Source organism: Lissotriton helveticus, chromosome 1_1, assembly GCF_964261635.1.
Source record: "Lissotriton helveticus chromosome 1_1, aLisHel1.1, whole genome shotgun sequence".
Lineage (NCBI taxonomy): Eukaryota > Metazoa > Chordata > Amphibia > Caudata > Salamandridae > Lissotriton > Lissotriton helveticus.
In genome coordinates this window covers 217,970,909-217,983,805 of record NC_136057.1, presented here as the reverse complement: position 1 = coordinate 217,983,805, position 12,897 = coordinate 217,970,909, and the positions used below count along the sequence as shown (strand labels likewise).

The 12,897-nt window shown below is 38.2% G+C and overlaps 14 non-coding genes across 14 annotated transcripts; all 14 read left to right on the top strand.

The window, feature by feature from the left end:
• The first annotated feature begins 780 nt into the window (after positions 1-780).
• On the top strand, positions 781-853 carry TRNAK-UUU (transfer RNA lysine (anticodon UUU)). Its single transcript has one exon. It is a non-coding gene; the product is annotated as a tRNA-Lys (tRNA).
• Positions 854-1,180: 327 nt separating this feature from the next.
• On the top strand, positions 1,181-1,271 carry TRNAR-UCU (transfer RNA arginine (anticodon UCU)). Its single transcript is given in 2 exon segments — positions 1,181-1,217; positions 1,236-1,271. It is a non-coding gene; the product is annotated as a tRNA-Arg (tRNA).
• A 1,864-nt stretch (positions 1,272-3,135) lies between these two features.
• Positions 3,136-3,208, top strand: TRNAK-UUU (transfer RNA lysine (anticodon UUU)). Its single transcript has one exon. It is a non-coding gene; the product is annotated as a tRNA-Lys (tRNA).
• A 327-nt stretch (positions 3,209-3,535) lies between these two features.
• On the top strand, positions 3,536-3,626 carry TRNAR-UCU (transfer RNA arginine (anticodon UCU)). The gene is given in 2 exon segments: positions 3,536-3,572; positions 3,591-3,626. It is a non-coding gene; the product is annotated as a tRNA-Arg (tRNA).
• Positions 3,627-4,071: 445 nt separating this feature from the next.
• TRNAK-UUU (transfer RNA lysine (anticodon UUU)) lies at positions 4,072-4,144 on the top strand. Its single transcript has one exon. It is a non-coding gene; the product is annotated as a tRNA-Lys (tRNA).
• A 1,005-nt stretch (positions 4,145-5,149) lies between these two features.
• Positions 5,150-5,222, top strand: TRNAK-UUU (transfer RNA lysine (anticodon UUU)). The gene has a single exon. It is a non-coding gene; the product is annotated as a tRNA-Lys (tRNA).
• Positions 5,223-5,549: 327 nt separating this feature from the next.
• On the top strand, positions 5,550-5,640 carry TRNAR-UCU (transfer RNA arginine (anticodon UCU)). Its single transcript is given in 2 exon segments — positions 5,550-5,586; positions 5,605-5,640. It is a non-coding gene; the product is annotated as a tRNA-Arg (tRNA).
• A 1,864-nt stretch (positions 5,641-7,504) lies between these two features.
• TRNAK-UUU (transfer RNA lysine (anticodon UUU)) lies at positions 7,505-7,577 on the top strand. The gene has a single exon. It is a non-coding gene; the product is annotated as a tRNA-Lys (tRNA).
• A 327-nt stretch (positions 7,578-7,904) lies between these two features.
• On the top strand, positions 7,905-7,995 carry TRNAR-UCU (transfer RNA arginine (anticodon UCU)). The gene is given in 2 exon segments: positions 7,905-7,941; positions 7,960-7,995. It is a non-coding gene; the product is annotated as a tRNA-Arg (tRNA).
• A 445-nt stretch (positions 7,996-8,440) lies between these two features.
• TRNAK-UUU (transfer RNA lysine (anticodon UUU)) lies at positions 8,441-8,513 on the top strand. Its single transcript has one exon. It is a non-coding gene; the product is annotated as a tRNA-Lys (tRNA).
• A 1,005-nt stretch (positions 8,514-9,518) lies between these two features.
• On the top strand, positions 9,519-9,591 carry TRNAK-UUU (transfer RNA lysine (anticodon UUU)). Its single transcript has one exon. It is a non-coding gene; the product is annotated as a tRNA-Lys (tRNA).
• Positions 9,592-9,918: 327 nt separating this feature from the next.
• TRNAR-UCU (transfer RNA arginine (anticodon UCU)) lies at positions 9,919-10,009 on the top strand. Its single transcript is given in 2 exon segments — positions 9,919-9,955; positions 9,974-10,009. It is a non-coding gene; the product is annotated as a tRNA-Arg (tRNA).
• Positions 10,010-10,454: 445 nt separating this feature from the next.
• TRNAK-UUU (transfer RNA lysine (anticodon UUU)) lies at positions 10,455-10,527 on the top strand. The gene has a single exon. It is a non-coding gene; the product is annotated as a tRNA-Lys (tRNA).
• Positions 10,528-11,528: 1,001 nt separating this feature from the next.
• Positions 11,529-11,601, top strand: TRNAK-UUU (transfer RNA lysine (anticodon UUU)). Its single transcript has one exon. It is a non-coding gene; the product is annotated as a tRNA-Lys (tRNA).
• The last annotated feature ends 1,296 nt before the right edge of the window (positions 11,602-12,897 follow it).

Sequence of the window (12,897 nt, the reverse complement as noted above, 5' to 3'; positions counted from 1 at the left end):
CCGATTAACTTGATAAAGTTGGTCAACAGCTGATAGGTCATCTTTTTATTTGTGAATCTCTGATCACCGTGTTGAATCAGGTCGGATCTCTAGTGCAATGGATAGCGGCTTGGAGTCCTAGACGAATGTAGCAAAAGCATTCAAAGGCTTTGTGTTCAAACACCAGCTGGGTCAATTTTATCCCTCCTCTTATTTTATAACTAATTGAAACAGTAACAAGCAATGCCTGCGTCTGCATCACCAGAAACATTTACCAAAATGGCAGTGAAAGAAAGTCTACTTAAACAGAGACTGTTTGCTTTGAAAACATTGCATAATCTATGCCCAAGAGGAAGTTCCCAAAGAAACTGCTGAAAATGTATGTAATTTAGTAGGTAGTAATAGTATTTGGCACTTTATTGATTTCACAAGGTCATTTTAGACACATGATTTCTAAGTCAGCCGAAAATGAGATAGTACAAATTTCAGGATTTAAAATGGATTACGTGTGCTGCTGAAATTTCAAATGCTTAACACCTTCAATGCTACAGGAGATTTTCCTCCTGTGCTGAATGATCTGTAAATCCATTGTTCATGACGAGCTCAGCTCGTCATAAGCACACGACAAGTGTACTGCACAAAGAGCTGAGCTCGTCATGAGCATGGAAGGGGTTAAAACATCAATTTGTTATTAAACTCTACAAATTTGATTGCTAATATATGTAACCATATTAATACATAGAGTGTAGGTCAGTGTACGTCCACATTTGTTTAGCTGATTTTAAGACAGAGTGTAGCAGAGCCTGGATAGCTCAGTCGGTAGAGCATCAGACTTTTAATCTGAGGGTCCAGGGTTCAAGTCCCTGTTCAGGCGGTTGCTTCCTTTAAAGAAAAATTACTCTAATTGGATGCTCTTTTTGTGTTCCCCTGCATGACGAATAAGATATTCCATTACTAAAATTGCAAAAACGTCTTTCATGGAGTTGTGAAATGCACATCTGCCTCATATATCATGTGCCATTTGACTAAACTTAAGTCGTACGTAGACTTACCTAAGGTATCATGTAACTTGAGACGGTGAATATAATTTCCCCAATTCAATATTCAAAATAAATCCATGGTTATAGTATCAAATGAACTTTATAAAGCTGATCAACATTATTTCATTTCAGAATATCTCTGCACCTAATTAGAGCGTATTGGCTCTGTGGCGCAATGGATAGCGCATTGGACTTCTAGGTGAATGTAAAAAAGATATTCAAAGGTTGTGGGTTCGAATCCCACCAGAGTCATTTTTATCCCTATTTATTTCATAACTGTTTAAAAGAGTAATACACAGTGCACGCATGCTTCTGCTTCACCAAAAAGGGCAGTGAAAGGAAGTCTATTTTAAATAGATACTATTCAAATTACGCAATCTTTGCAGAAGAGGAAATTGGCAGCTGTACTTATGAAAATGTAATTTACTCAGAAGTAAGATTTTGGGCCCTTCCTTAATTTTACAATGTCAATAAAAACATATGACTTCTAAGTCAGCAAAAAAAATGAGATAGTAGCAATTTCAGGACTTACAATAAGGTTAAATTTACTGAAGAGATTTCAAATGCTTGAAGTACCAATTCATTATTATATTCCGCGTATTCGGTACTTAATACCGGCAACCATCTTAAGAAATGTAGTGATAGTTGGGACACTTCCAAATGTTGATAAGGTCATTTTGTGGAGCGGCCTCTCCGAGCCTGGATAGCTCAGTCGGGAGAGCAGTAGTGTGGCTCACTGGTTAGAGGCAGCAGACCCGAGAGCAGAAGTCGGGTCGGGACCAGGGTTCGATTCCTGACGCGGCAGGGTCATGGACCTTGGTCAGCGGACTTGATAATTCTCGCTTCGGTGCTTACTCTAATCAGGGATCACACTCGGCAACTCTGGGCATTAGCTTGCCTAATCTCCACAACAGCCCCACCAATTCCGGGGATGCCTGGCTCCACCTTGGGGACTCCCAGCAGGGACCATCCCACAGGGAAAGCCAGGACGGGTTCCCCAGAGTTATACAGCGCCGGGACGCCCCGTTGCTGGGGCAGCTGTGCGCTTTACAAGTATACTACATTTACATCAGTCTTTTAATCTGAGGGCCCAGGGTTCAAGTCCCTGTTCAGGCGGCTTGGTTAAAGAAAAGGTATATCAATTGCAAACTCTTTTCAGGATCCAATGAATGGGGAGTCCTATTAGAGATGTTTCAAAAAAGTCTTAATCAAGTCATTACATACCCATCTGTCTTCTACATTCTTTGACAAGGGTTAAGAAGACTTACCCAAACTGTATCATGTAGTTTGTTGATTATCTTTTACCCAATTCAATGTTCAAAATGTAAGGTAGTGTCCGATTAACTTGATAAAGTTGGTCAACAGCTGATAGGTCATCTTTTTATTTGTGAATCTCTGATCACCGTGTTGAATCAGGTCGGATCTCTAGTGCAATGGATAGCGGCTTGGAGTCCTAGACGAATGTAGCAAAAGCATTCAAAGGCTTTGTGTTCAAACACCAGCTGGGTCAATTTTATCCCTCCTCTTATTTTATAACTAATTGAAACAGTAACAAGCAATGCCTGCGTCTGCATCACCAGAAACATTTACCAAAATGGCAGTGAAAGAAAGTCTACTTAAACAGAGACTGTTTGCTTTGAAAACATTGCATAATCTATGCCCAAGAGGAAGTTCCCAAAGAAACTGCTGAAAATGTATGTAATTTAGTAGGTAGTAATAGTATTTGGCACTTTATTGATTTCACAAGGTCATTTTAGACACATGATTTCTAAGTCAGCCGAAAATGAGATAGTACAAATTTCAGGATTTAAAATGGATTACGTGTGCTGCTGAAATTTCAAATGCTTAACACCTTCAATGCTACAGGAGATTTTCCTCCTGTGCTGAATGATCTGTAAATCCATTGTCCATGACGAGCTCAGCTCGTCATAAGCACACGACAAGTGTACTGCACGAAGAGCTGAGCTCGTCATGAGCATGGAAGGGGTTAAAACATCAATTTGTTATTAAACTCTACAAATTTGATTGCTAATATATGTAACCATATTAATACATAGAGTGTAGGTCAGTGTACGTCCACATTTGTTTAGCTGATTTTAAGACAGAGTATAGCAGAGCCTGGATAGCTCAGTCGGTAGAGCATCAGACTTTTAATCTGAGGGTCCAGGGTTCAAGTCCCTGTTCAGGCGGTTGCTTCCTTTAAAGAAAAATTACTCTAATTGGATGCTCTTTTTGTGTTCCCCTGCATGACGAATAAGATATTCCATTACTAAAATTGCAAAAACGTCTTTCATGGAGTTGTGAAATGCACATCTGCCTCATATATCATGTGCCATTTGACTAAACTTAAGTCGTACGTAGACTTACCTAAGGTATCATGTAACTTGAGACGGTGAATATAATTTCCCCAATTCAATATTCAAAATAAATCCATGGTTATAGTATCAAATGAACTTTATAAAGCTGATCAACATTATTTCATTTCAGAATATCTCTGCACCTAATCAGAGCGTATTGGCTCTGTGGCGCAATGGATAGCGCATTGGACTTCTAGGTGAATGTAAAAAAGATATTCAAAGGTTGTGGGTTCGAATCCCACCAGAGTCAGTTTTATCCCTATTTATTTCATAACTGTTTAAAAGAGTAATAAACAGTGCATGCATGCTTCTGCTTCACCAAAAAGGGCAGTGAAAGGAAGTCTATTTTAAATAGATACTATTCAAATTACGCAATCTTTGCAGAAGAGGAAATTGGCAGCTGTACTTATGAAAATGTAATTTACTCAGAAGTAAGATTTTGGGCCCTTCCTTAATTTTACAATGTCAATAAAAACATATGACTTCTAAGTCAGCAAAAAAAATTAGATAGTAGCAATTTCAGGACTTACAATAAGGTTACATTTACTGAAGAGATTTCAAATGCTTGAAGTACCAATTCATTATTATATTCCGCGTATTCAGTACTTAATACCGGCAACCATCTTAAGAAACGTAGTGATAGTTGGGATACTTCCAAATGTTGATAAGGTCATTTTGTGGAGCAACCTCTCGAAGCCTGGATAGCTCAGTCGGGAGAGCATCAGACTTTTAATCTGAGGGCCCAGGGTTCAAGTCCCTGTTCAGGCAGCTTGGTTAAAGAAAAGGTATGTCAATTGCATACTCTTTTCAGGATCCAATGAATGGGGTGTCCTATTAGAGATGTTTCAAAAAAGTCTTAATCAAGTCATTACATACCCATCTGTCTTCTACATTCTTTGACAAGGGTTAAGAAGATTTACCCAAACTGTATCATGTAGTTTGACATGTTGATTATCTTTTACCCAATTCAATGTTCAAAATGTAAGGTAGTGTCCGATTAACTTGATAAAGTTGGTCAACAGCTGATAGGTCATCTTTTTATTTGTGAATCTCTGATCACCGTGTTGAATCAGGTCGGATCTCTAGTGCAATGGATAGCGGCTTGGAGTCCTAGACGAATGTAGCAAAAGCATTCAAAGGCTTTGTGTTCAAACACCAGCTGGGTCAATTTTATCCCTCCTCTTATTTTATAACTAATTGAAACAGTAACAAGCAATGCCTGCGTCTGCATCACCAGAAACATTTACCAAAATGGCAGTGAAAGAAAGTCTACTTAAACAGAGACTGTTTGCTTTGAAAACATTGCATAATCTATGCCCAAGAGGAAGTTCCCAAAGAAACTGCTGAAAATGTATGTAATTTAGTAGGTAGTAATAGTATTTGGCACTTTATTGATTTCACAAGGTCATTTTAGACACATGATTTCTAAGTCAGCCGAAAATGAGATAGTCCAAATTTCAGGATTTAAAATGGATTACGTGTGCTGCTGAAATTTCAAATGCTTAACACCTTCAATGCTACAGGAGATTTTCCTCCTGTGCTGAATGATCTGTAAATCCATTGTTCATGACGAGCTCAGCTCGTCATAAGCACACGACAAGTGTACTGCACGAAGAGCTGAGCTCGTCATGAGCATGGAAGGGGTTAAAACATCAATTTGTTATTAAACTCTACAAATTTGATTGCTAATATATGTAACCATATTAATACATAGAGTGTAGGTCAGTGTACGTCCACATTTGTTTAGCTGATTTTAAGACAGAGTATAGCAGAGCCTGGATAGCTCAGTCGGTAGAGCATCAGACTTTTAATCTGAGGGTCCAGGGTTCAAGTCCCTGTTCAGGCGGTTGCTTCCTTTAAAGAAAAATTACTCTAATTGGATGCTCTTTTTGTGTTCCCCTGCATGACGAATAAGATATTCCATTACTAAAATTGCAAAAACGTCTTTCATGGAGTTGTGAAATGCACATCTGCCTCATATATCATGTGCCATTTGACTAAACTTAAGTCGTACGTAGACTTACCTAAGGTATCATGTAACTTGAGACGGTGAATATAATTTCCCCAATTCAATATTCAAAATAAATCCATGGTTATAGTATCAAATGAACTTTATAAAGCTGATCAACATTATTTCATTTCAGAATATCTCTGCACCTAATTAGAGCGTATTGGCTCTGTGGCGCAATGGATAGCGCATTGGACTTCTAGGTGAATGTAAAAAAGATATTCAAAGGTTGTGGGTTCGAATCCCACCAGAGTCAGTTTTATCCCTATTTATTTCATAACTGTTTAAAAGAGTAATAAACAGTGCACGCATGCTTCTGCTTCACCAAAAAGGGCAGTGAAAGGAAGTCTATTTTAAATAGATACTATTCAAATTACGCAATCTTTGCAGAAGAGGAAATTGGCAGCTGTACTTATGAAAATGTAATTTACTCAGAAGTAAGATTTTGGGCCCTTCCTTAATTTTACAATGTCAATAAAAACATATGACTTCTAAGTCAGCAAAAAAAATGAGATAGTAGCAATTTCAGGACTTACAATAAGGTTAAATTTACTGAAGAGATTTCAAATGCTTGAAGTACCAATTCATTATTATATTCCGCGTATTCAGTACTTAATACCGGCAACCATCTTAAGAAATGTAGTGATAGTTGGGACACTTCCAAATGTTGATAAGGTCATTTTGTGGAGCGGCCTCTCCGAGCCTGGATAGCTCAGTCGGGAGAGCAGTAGTGTGGCTCACTGGTTAGAGGCAGCAGACCCGAGAGCAGAAGTCGGGTCGGGACCAGGGTTCGATTCCTGACGCGGCAGGGTCATGGACCTTGGTCAGCGGACTTGATAATTCTCGCTTTGGTGCTTACTCTAATCAGGGATCACACTCGGCAACTCTGGGCATTAGCTTGCCTAATCTCCACAACAGCCCCACCAATTCCGGGGATGCCTGGCTCCACCTTGGGGACTCCCAGCAGGGACCATCCCACAGGGAAAGCCAGGACGGGTTCCCCTGAGTTATACAGCGCCGGGACGCCCCATTGCTGGGGCAGCTGTGCGCTTTACAAGTATACTACATTTACATCAGTCTTTTAATCTGAGGGCCCAGGGTTCAAGTCCCTGTTCAGGCGGCTTGGTTAAAGAAAAGGTATATCAATTGCAAACTCTTTTCAGGATCCAATGAATGGGGAGTCCTATTAGAGATGTTTCAAAAAAGTCTTAATCAAGTCATTACATACCCATCTGTCTTCTACATTCTTTGACAAGGGTTAAGAAGACTTACCCAAACTGTATCATGTAGTTTGTTGATTATCTTTTACCCAATTCAATGTTCAAAATGTAAGGTAGTGTCCGATTAACTTGATAAAGTTGGTCAACAGCTGATAGGTCATCTTTTTATTTGTGAATCTCTGATCACCGTGTTGAATCAGGTCGGATCTCTAGTGCAATGGATAGCGGCTTGGAGTCCTAGACGAATGTAGCAAAAGCATTCAAAGGCTTTGTGTTCAAACACCAGCTGGGTCAATTTTATCCCTCCTCTTATTTTATAACTAATTGAAACAGTAACAAGCAATGCCTGCGTCTGCATCACCAGAAACATTTACCAAAATGGCAGTGAAAGAAAGTCTACTTAAACAGAGACTGTTTGCTTTGAAAACATTGCATAATCTATGCCCAAGAGGAAGTTCCCAAAGAAACTGCTGAAAATGTATGTAATTTAGTAGGTAGTAATAGTATTTGGCACTTTATTGATTTCACAAGGTCATTTTAGACACATGATTTCTAAGTCAGCCGAAAATGAGATAGTACAAATTTCAGGATTTAAAATGGATTACGTGTGCTGCTGAAATTTCAAATGCTTAACACCTTCAATGCTACAGGAGATTTTCCTCCTGTGCTGAATGATCTGTAAATCCATTGTCCATGACGAGCTCAGCTCGTCATAAGCACACGACAAGTGTACTGCACGAAGAGCTGAGCTCGTCATGAGCATGGAAGGGGTTAAAACATCAATTTGTTATTAAACTCTACAAATTTGATTGCTAATATATGTAACCATAATAATACATAGAGTGTAGGTCAGTGTACGTCCACATTTGTTTAGCTGATTTTAAGACAGAGTATAGCAGAGCCTGGATAGCTCAGTCGGTAGAGCATCAGACTTTTAATCTGAGGGTCCAGGGTTCAAGTCCCTGTTCAGGCGGTTGCTTCCTTTAAAGAAAAATTACTCTAATTGGATGCTCTTTTTGTGTTCCCCTGCATGACGAATAAGATATTCCATTACTAAAATTGCAAAAACGTCTTTCATGGAGTTGTGAAATGCACATCTGCCTCATATATCATGTGCCATTTGACTAAACTTAAGTCGTACGTAGACTTACCTAAGGTATCATGTAACTTGAGACGGTGAATATAATTTCCCCAATTCAATATTCAAAATAAATCCATGGTTATAGTATCAAATGAACTTTATAAAGCTGATCAACATTATTTCATTTCAGAATATCTCTGCACCTAATCAGAGCGTATTGGCTCTGTGGCGCAATGGATAGCGCATTGGACTTCTAGGTGAATGTAAAAAAGATATTCAAAGGTTGTGGGTTCGAATCCCACCAGAGTCAGTTTTATCCCTATTTATTTCATAACTGTTTAAAAGAGTAATAAACAGTGCATGCATGCTTCTGCTTCACCAAAAAGGGCAGTGAAAGGAAGTCTATTTTAAATAGATACTATTCAAATTACGCAATCTTTGCAGAAGAGGAAATTGGCAGCTGTACTTATGAAAATGTAATTTACTCAGAAGTAAGATTTTGGGCCCTTCCTTAATTTTACAATGTCAATAAAAACATATGACTTCTAAGTCAGCAAAAAAAATTAGATAGTAGCAATTTCAGGACTTACAATAAGGTTACATTTACTGAAGAGATTTCAAATGCTTGAAGTACCAATTCATTATTATATTCCGCGTATTCAGTACTTAATACCGGCAACCATCTTAAGAAACGTAGTGATAGTTGGGATACTTCCAAATGTTGATAAGGTCATTTTGTGGAGCGACCGCTCGAAGCCTGGATAGCTCAGTCGGGAGAGCATCAGACTTTTAATCTGAGGGCCCAGGGTTCAAGTCCCTGTTCAGGCAGCTTGGTTAAAGAAAAGGTATGTCAATTGCATACTCTTTTCAGGATCCAATGAATGGGGTGTCCTATTAGAGATGTTTCAAAAAAGTCTTAATCAAGTCATTACATACCCATCTGTCTTCTACATTCTTTGACAAGGGTTAAGAAGATTTACCCAAACTGTATCATGTAGTTTGACATGTTGATTATCTTTTACCCAATTCAATGTTCAAAATGTAAGGTAGTGTCCGATTAACTTGATAAAGTTGGTCAACAGCTGATAGGTCATCTTTTTATTTGTGAATCTCTGATCACCGTGTTGAATCAGGTCGGATCTCTAGTGCAATGGATAGCGGCTTGGAGTCCTAGACGAATGTAGCAAAAGCATTCAAAGGCTTTGTGTTCAAACACCAGCTGGGTCAATTTTATCCCTCCTCTTATTTTATAACTAATTGAAACAGTAACAAGCAATGCCTGCGTCTGCATCACCAGAAACATTTACCAAAATGGCAGTGAAAGAAAGTCTACTTAAACAGAGACTGTTTGCTTTGAAAACATTGCATAATCTATGCCCAAGAGGAAGTTCCCAAAGAAACTGCTGAAAATGTATGTAATTTAGTAGGTAGTAATAGTATTTGGCACTTTATTGATTTCACAAGGTCATTTTAGACACATGATTTCTAAGTCAGCCGAAAATGAGATAGTACAAATTTCAGGATTTAAAATGGATTACGTGTGCTGCTGAAATTTCAAATGCTTAACACCTTCAATGCTACAGGAGATTTTCCTCCTGTGCTGAATGATCTGTAAATCCATTGTCCATGACGAGCTCAGCTCGTCATAAGCACACGACAAGTGTACTGCACGAAGAGCTGAGCTCGTCATGAGCATGGAAGGGGTTAAAACATCAATTTGTTATTAAACTCTACAAATTTGATTGCTAATATATGTAACCATATTAATACATAGAGTGTAGGTCAGTGTACGTCCACATTTGTTTAGCTGATTTTAAGACAGAGTATAGCAGAGCCTGGATAGCTCAGTCGGTAGAGCATCAGACTTTTAATCTGAGGGTCCAGGGTTCAAGTCCCTGTTCAGGCGGTTGCTTCCTTTAAAGAAAAATTACTCTAATTGGATGCTCTTTTTGTGTTCCCCTGCATGACGAATAAGATATTCCATTACTAAAATTGCAAAAACGTCTTTCATGGAGTTGTGAAATGCACATCTGCCTCATATATCATGTGCCATTTGACTAAACTTAAGTCGTACGTAGACTTACCTAAGGTATCATGTAACTTGAGACGGTGAATATAATTTCCCCAATTCAATATTCAAAATAAATCCATGGTTATAGTATCAAATGAACTTTATAAAGCTGATCAACATTATTTCATTTCAGAATATCTCTGCACCTAATCAGAGCGTATTGGCTCTGTGGCGCAATGGATAGCGCATTGGACTTCTAGGTGAATGTAAAAAAGATATTCAAAGGTTGTGGGTTCGAATCCCACCAGAGTCAGTTTTATCCCTATTTATTTCATAACTGTTTAAAAGAGTAATAAACAGTGCACGCATGCTTCTGCTTCACCAAAAAGGGCAGTGAAAGGAAGTCTATTTTAAATAGATACTATTCAAATTACGCAATCTTTGCAGAAGAGGAAATTGGCAGCTGTACTTATGAAAATGTAATTTACTCAGAAGTAAGATTTTGGGCCCTTCCTTAATTTTACAATGTCAATAAAAACATATGACTTCTAAGTCAGCAAAAAAAATTAGATAGTAGCAATTTCAGGACTTACAATAAGGTTACATTTACTGAAGAGATTTCAAATGCTTGAAGTACCAATTCATTATTATATTCCGCGTATTCAGTACTTAATACCGGCAACCATCTTAAGAAACGTAGTGATAGTTGGGATACTTCCAAATGTTGATAAGGTCATTTTGTGGAGCGACCTCTCGAAGCCTGGATAGCTCAGTCGGGAGAGCATCAGACTTTTAATCTGAGGGCCCAGGGTTCAAGTCCCTGTTCAGGCAGCTTGGTTAAAGAAAAGGTATGTCAATTGCATACTCTTTTCAGGATCCAATGAATGGGGTGTCCTATTAGAGATGTTTCAAAAAAGTCTTAATCAAGTCATTACATACCCATCTGTCTTCTACATTCTTTGACAAGGGTTAAGAAGATTTACCCAAACTGTATCATGTAGTTTGACATGTTGATTATCTTTTACCCAATTCAATGTTCAAAATGTAAGGTAGTGTCCGATTAACTTGATAAAGTTGGTCAACAGCTGATAGGTCATCTTTTTATTTGTGAATCTCTGATCACCGTGTTGAATCAGGTCGGATCTCTAGTGCAATGGATAGCGGCTTGGAGTCCTAGACGAATGTAGCAAAAGCATTCAAAGGCTTTGTGTTCAAACACCAGCTGGGTCAATTTTATCCCTCCTCTTATTTTATAACTAATTGAAACAGTAACAAGCAATGCCTGCGTCTGCATCACCAGAAACATTTACCAAAATGGCAGTGAAAGAAAGTCTACTTAAACAGAGACTGTTTGCTTTGAAAACATTGCATAATCTATGCCCAAGAGGAAGTTCCCAAAGAAACTGCTGAAAATGTATGTAATTTAGTAGGTAGTAATAGTATTTGGCACTTTATTGATTTCACAAGGTCATTTTAGACACATGATTTCTAAGTCAGCCGAAAATGAGATAGTCCAAATTTCAGGATTTAAAATGGATTACGTGTGCTGCTGAAATTTCAAATGCTTAACACCTTCAATGCTACAGGAGATTTTCCTCCTGTGCTGAATGATCTGTAAATCCATTGTCCATGACGAGCTCAGCTCGTCATAAGCACACGACAAGTGTACTGCACGAAGAGCTGAGCTCGTCATGAGCATGGAAGGGGTTAAAACATCAATTTGTTATTAAACTCTACAAATTTGATTGCTAATATATGTAACCATATTACATTAGTGTAGGTCAGTGTACGTCCACATTTGTTTAGCTGATTTTAAGACAGAGTATAGCAGAGCCTGGATAGCTCAGTCGGTAGAGCATCAGACTTTTAATCTGAGGGTCCAGGGTTCAAGTCCCTGTTCAGGCGGTTGCTTCCTTTAAAGAAAAATTACTCTAATTGGATGCTCTTTTTGTGTTCCCCTGCATGACGAATAAGATATTCCATTACTAAAATTGCAAAAATGTCTTTCATGGAGTTGTGAAATGCACATCTGCCTCATATATCATGTGCCATTTGACTAAACTTAAGTCGTACGTAGACTTACCTAAGGTATCATGTAACTTGAGACGGTGAATATAATTTCCCCAATTCAATATTCAAAATAAATCCATGGTTATAGTATCAAATGAACTTTATAAAGCTGATCAACATTATTTCATTTCAGAATATCTCTGCACCTAATCAGAGCGTATTGGCTCTGTGGCGCAATGGATAGCGCATTGGACTTCTAGGTGAATGTAAAAAAGATATTCAAAGGTTGTGGTTTCGAATCCCACCAGAGTCAGTTTTATCCCTATTTATTTCATAACTGTTTAAAAGAGTAATAAACAGTGCATGCATGCTTCTGCTTCACCAAAAAGGGCAGTGAAAGGAAGTCTATTTTAAATAGATACTATTCAAATTACGCAATCTTTGCAGAAGAGGAAATTGGCAGCTGTACTTATGAAAATGTAATTTACTCAGAAGTAAGATTTTGGGCCCTTCCTTAATTTTACAATGTCAATAAAAACATATGACTTCTAAGTCAGCAAAAAAAATTAGATAGTAGCAATTTCAGGACTTACAATAAGGTTACATTTACTGAAGAGATTTCAAATGCTTGAAGTACCAATTCATTATTATATTCCGCGTATTCAGTACTTAATACCGGCAACCATCTTAAGAAACGTAGTGATAGTTGGGACACTTCCAAATGTTGATAAGGTCATTTTGTGGAGCGATCTCTCGATGCCTGGATAGCTCAGTCGGGAGAGCATCAGACTTTTAATCTGAGGGCCCAGGGTTCAAGTCCCTGTTCAGGCGGCTTGGTTAAAGAAAAGGTATGTCAATTGCATACTCTTTTCAGGATCCAATGAATGGGGAGTCCTATTAGAGATGTTTCAAAAAAGTCTTAATCAAGTCATTACATACCCATCTGTCTTCTACATTCTTTGACAAGGGTTAAGAAGACTTACCCAAACTGTATCATGTAGTTTGTTGATTATCTTTTAACCAATTCAATGTTCAAAATGTAAGGTAGTGTCCGATTAACTTGATAAAGTTGGTCAACAGCTGATAGGTCATCTTTTTATTTGTGAATCTCTGATCACCGTGTTGAATCAGGTCGGATCTCTAGTGCAATGGATAGCGGCTTGGAGTCCTAGACGAATGTAGCAAAAGCAT